We start from the raw sequence: 5,868 nt of genomic DNA on the forward strand, positions 1-5,868 counted from the left end.
ACAATAGTGAAGAAAACTACGCTTTCAATGTAAGAGAAATCTATAGAGATATTTATAAAAATAACATAATAGATTTATATTATACATATTCAAACACAAGTAAAGAATACATATTTTTTCACATGACAAAAATATATTTATAATTAATATTACATATTAATATAACATTGTTTTACTTAATTAATTATAAAATATTTAGGGAACTAATGATTATAATGTCACTCAATTAGTTTTAAAATATAAAAGAAAGGATATTTCTGATATGAGGCCAACATTGTTTCTATTTTGAAACCTGATGAAGAAATGCTCAGGAAAGAAAATATCTTCATGAAAGCAAAAATCTTTAACAAAATATTACCAAAGCAAACTGAGCAATTCACATAAAGAAAAGTTATCGTGAAAATCTAGAGGTCATCTGAGGAACCCTAGGCAGATTTGATAGTTGAGAAATCAATCCGTGAGTGAGGAGAGGTCAGTCCACAAACACAGGGCTATGCTCTGACAGAACACTATGACGGCTAGTCCTAGTTGGTGATGTAACTATGTCTGGAGTTAACTAAAACCCAAAAGTGAAGGGCACACCAGTGAGGGATTTTTGCTTAATTTAAAGTAGGAAAATCTACTTCTGATCTGGACCTTTGAGGTGAGATGTCTTTATTCTGGATCTTGGAGGTGGGAAGACACATCTTTAATGCAAATCTTTTGAGGTGGGAAGACCAGCCTCTAACCTGGAGGCTATGCCTTCTACTGGAAGTCTATATAAGGACATGGGAGAAGGGGGTTTTTCTCTTTCCCTGCTTTTGTTCACCTTGCTGACAAGGCATCAGAACTGACTTCATCAGGATTTGGCTACACACTGAAGACCGATTAAGATATTCAGCCTGGTGGGCTAAACAACTACTGGATTCTTAGACCATTCATAGACAGCCACTATTGGGATAGCTGGACCACAACCTGTAAGTCACCCTACTAAACCCCCTTTATAGTTAGATAGATAGATGATAGATAGATAGATAGATAGATAGATAGATAGATAGATAGATAGATAGATACATAGATACATAGATAGATACATAGATAGATACATAGATACATAGATACATAGATAGATACATACATAGAAAGATAGATAGATGATAGATAGATAGATAGATAGATAGATAGATAGATAGATACATAGATACATAGATAGATACATAGATAGATACATAGATAGATACATAGATAGATACATAGATACATAGATAGATACATAGATAGATACATAGATAGATACATAGATACATAGATAGATACATAGATAGATACATAGATACATAGATAGATACATAGATAGATACATAGATAGATACATAGATACATAGATAGATACATAGATAGATACATAGATACATAGATAGATACATAGATAGATACATAGATACATAGATAGATACATAGATACATAGATACATAGATAGATACATAGATAGATACATAGATAGATACATAGATACATAGATAGATACATAGATACATAGATAGATACATACATAGAAAGATAGATAGATAGATGATAGATAGATGATAGATAGATAGATAGATAGATAGATAGATAGATAGATAGATAGATAGATAGAAATTCTGTTATCCTACAGATCTCTGACACATATAAATACATTCTTGTGGCTCAAGACACAGAAGAAGGAACAGAATTAACAACAATGTATATTGTATATAAAAGTTTGGTATATTCACCATAAAAATAAGACTTAAGATAACACATATGCTAATTGTAGTGAGTGAATCATTACTCAATATATCATGAATCAAAACATGGCAGTGTAGTTTACAAATATATACAAATACCATGAATTAGTCTAAAGTAACTTTTAAAATCAAGATAGATAATTTACACTATATAATATTTAAAAATATGACCAGTTTAATTAAGGTGGGAAATCACTTTGATAACATTCAACAGACACTTGATTTTTAAATCTAACCTCAAAACAGGAAAGGAGCTGAGAGCACTGCCCAGGAAAGGGGTCCATACTACACCATTTTTCTTGATTCCCATTAAAGGAAAGTTCACACACATTATCAGGAGCCCTTGATGTCCTGTAAATGACAAAGAAAAATGTCCTCAAATACCTTGCAGCAGGAACTCACATAGGTGGCACCAAACTTGCTCTCAATGAAAGAAGTGTATTTGACATTAGTACTCAGCAGGGAAAACTAAATGAAGACCACAGCAAGCTGCTAATGGCTACAAATGGCTAAAGGCTACTAGCATGCTGTATTGGCAACAGTATAAACAAGTATATTTTTCTGTTTTTTTTTAATTCCTTTTTTTGAGACTTTTTTAAATTAGATACTCAGTATTTACATTTGAAGTGTTATCCCTTTACCCCGCCCCGTTCCCATCCCCCCTCCTCAATTTGCCTTCTCAAAGGTACACTCCCTTCTGATCCCCATCTCCACCCCATTGCCTTGGCATTCCCCTACATTGGGAAAACATGCCCTCTGTGGAACAAAAGTCTCTTCTCACATTGATGCCAGACACTGCTACCTTCAGCTACATATGCAACTGGATCAATAGGTCTCTCAAAGAGTGCACAAAGGTTGGCGTTTTACTTCATGGGAGTTTTGGAGAGTTTGGTTGGTTGATAATGTTGTTATCTTCCCAAAGTATATTTTTTTCATATACAAGTCACAAGTTTGAAGCCAGCCTGGGCTAAAGAGTAGATTTTCACACAGTCTGATAAGTTCTTACCTGAAAAAATGGATTCTATGAATTTTGAAAATCATTAATGCCTTAGAACATGTAATTTAAACTTAGCTTATGATTTGGCAATCCCATCCAAGAGAAATAGGATGTATGCCTATTACAAAAGTTTGCAAAGTAATTTTTAAAACTTACCCATAATTAATAAAAATAAAAAGAATAGATAAATTGTAGCTCCCAGAAGCTACTAAATATTACAATAACCATGGCAATAAGGAAACCACTGTGTGTAACACAGCACATATATGAATCTCAGAAAGCACAGTGAGCAAAAGACTTCTGTCTATGCCATATGAAAATCTGCACATAGGAAAAATCTTAAAAACAAGCTAATTTATTATAAATAGAAATGAGATAGCAGCTATTAGTTGGAGGGTGGGGCTTGACCATAATGCGGCATGAAAGAAATGTTTTCTGTCTTCCATTGCTGTAGACATTTGTGAAGATGGGCTAAATTGTGCTACTAATAGCTCTCGTTTTACTGTATCTGCATTCTACCTGAGTTAATGAAATGTAGAAAGAAATTAGAAAATTAAATATGATATTTCTTAACTAAGGCAAAAAGCCTAATTTAAATTGATATACACATAGAAACTGTAAGATCAAAGATGGCAAGATAAATTTTAAATGGAAGGAAAGAATTAATAAAGTTAATTGAAAAATAATGAATTATTTAAAATGGACTGAAAAACCTTAAAAAGAGCTTTTGATGTATATAATTAAGGAAGAAAAGGAAGCATAAAGGAGAGTGAATACTTAACTCTAGCTGAACAGGGAATTTAAGAAATTATAAAAGCATATTAGTGCAGTAATTACCACTAAATTTGAGAGTCTAAATCCAAAAAGATATTTTCAAGAAAAACACAAACTCCTAAATCTTTTGAAAGAATGTAAGCCCAGGTTAGATCAATAGCCATGGAGAAAAATAAACATATTTAAAAATAGATGCCTTCCTTCCCAAAGCATTACTTGGCTGAGTTTTAACAAGACTTTGCCATGCAAGCATAAGGACATGAGTTCAATCCTAGCCCTGCATTAAGAAAAAGGAGCAGCCCTGTTATCTCAGATTTAGGAAGGCAGAGACAGGAGGATCCCTTAGGCTTGCTGGGCAGTCAGTCCAGCCAGACTGACAGTCTTCAGTTTCACTAGGAAACCCTGTCTTCAAAACTAAGAAGAAAACCGGCTGTGAAAGTGAAAGTCACTCAGCATTGACTTCTGTTTCCACACTCACATGCAGTGTGAGTACACACACACACACACACACACACACACACACACACACACACACACATGAACACAATACATATACATAAAATTGCACAAAAATAGAGATGAATTATATAAAATTTGAATGGACAGTTTTCCTGTTATTTTTAACCTTTAAAGAACATTAGAAAGATGTTCCTAATGGTAATATCTTTCTATTAATATTACAAAACAGGAATCTTTATAGCATCGCCGATAAATGTCAGTCGCACAAAAGTAAACCTCAATTGCTTACCAACATGACTTTCAGTAAGATAGAAGTCTTAATCCACCACACTCATTCCTCATGCTCCTTCTGATCCCATTGGGATTATGTGGAGTTGGCTAAAATGAGAAAACCGGTCACATCAAACATTGGGTTAATAGAACAAGAGAAACCGTTCAAATCATTTTAACAGATGGTAAAGATACTAATACAATTGCACAGACTTTAAAAAATACTCTTAGAAAAGCAGAACGTAAAATGTCTCATTACTTCAAGCACATTGGCCAGACTCTAAAGAAGCTTCCTGCTTATGGGGAAACACTTAAAGCTCCCACGGGGCCAAGAATAAAAGAAGATGCCCAGCAATAATGCTTCTGGCCAATAGTATTTTCATGTCCCTTGCCAATGCAGTAAGACAAGAAAACAAGCTGAATGTAAATAATGGCCAACAGAATACTCCATTTAATTATTTACATAAAGTGATTCTTTATCCAGAAAATCCAAAGATATTAACTTAATAATTTTATAGCAAGAAAAAATATATCAAAGTGACCAGATAAGCCTTTATACAAAAACCAAGCAAGCCTGGATGACGACTAATTATATTCATTTTATCTTACAGTTCCATCACAACTACAAACTTGCTGTGTATAAAATCAGCTCTAGTTATTTTTCTTCCGTCCAATTTTATAATATACTGCGAACTTTATCAAAACTGTTTTGTTTCTATACAGTTCCATTTGCACTGTGAGAGAACTGTCATTCCTTCAAATCCTGCCAATACATGGCATTTCAGTGTGCTTCATTTTAGCCATGTTAGTGTGTTTATAGTGTAGTATAGCTCACTGTGGCTTTAATCTGCACTTCCTTTAAGATAAAATGGTATTAAGTACCTATTCACAGAAGCTGAGCCATTTAGCTGTCCCCTTTTATGAAGTGTCTTTTTAAAGTCTTTGCTCATTTTTATTGTACTCTCTTTTTCTTACTAATGTGCCCCCTCTTTATATACACTAAATATGAGCTTTTATTGAATAGAAGTATTAGAAATATTTTTCTCTCACTCTTTGGACCGCCTTTTCATCTGTTAATAGTGTCTGTTGATAAATAGTGTCTCATTATTTTAATATAGCTCAATTTATTGTGTTTTCGTTGTTTAGAGACTTTATGCCCATCTAAGAAATATCTTCCTATATCAAGATTATGAAGACAATATTCTCTGTACTTCCCCAAAAGCTTGTTTTTTTAAACTTCTGAATTATCTGTGGTAGATACTCGAAATCAGCACACGGTGAATCCAACATTAATTTTACATGAATATACGACTGACACAGTATAATTTATTGAAAAGATCTTTTTTCACTCAAAATCGTCATAGCTTCCTCACTTAACTCAGTGCAATGGCAAGTCTTCCGGATTTCTGAGAGCCTGGAGGTCTGCAGAGCTTTCTAAGCATGCGCTGTGATGGTTACTTTCCACTTCACTTCACTTCACCTAGTTCTGTTCTGTCATTTCTCGTATGCTAGCCTTTCGCACCCCACAGTATTCACAGCATCCTTTCTGCTACTCTTTTATTCTGCATTGCTCCTCCATGGCTTCTTACCCACAAGACCTCACAAGATGTCGTGTCCAG

The sequence above is a fragment of the Micromys minutus genome (assembly GCF_963924665.1).
Source record: "Micromys minutus genome assembly, chromosome: 1".
Taxonomy (NCBI): domain Eukaryota; kingdom Metazoa; phylum Chordata; class Mammalia; order Rodentia; family Muridae; genus Micromys; species Micromys minutus.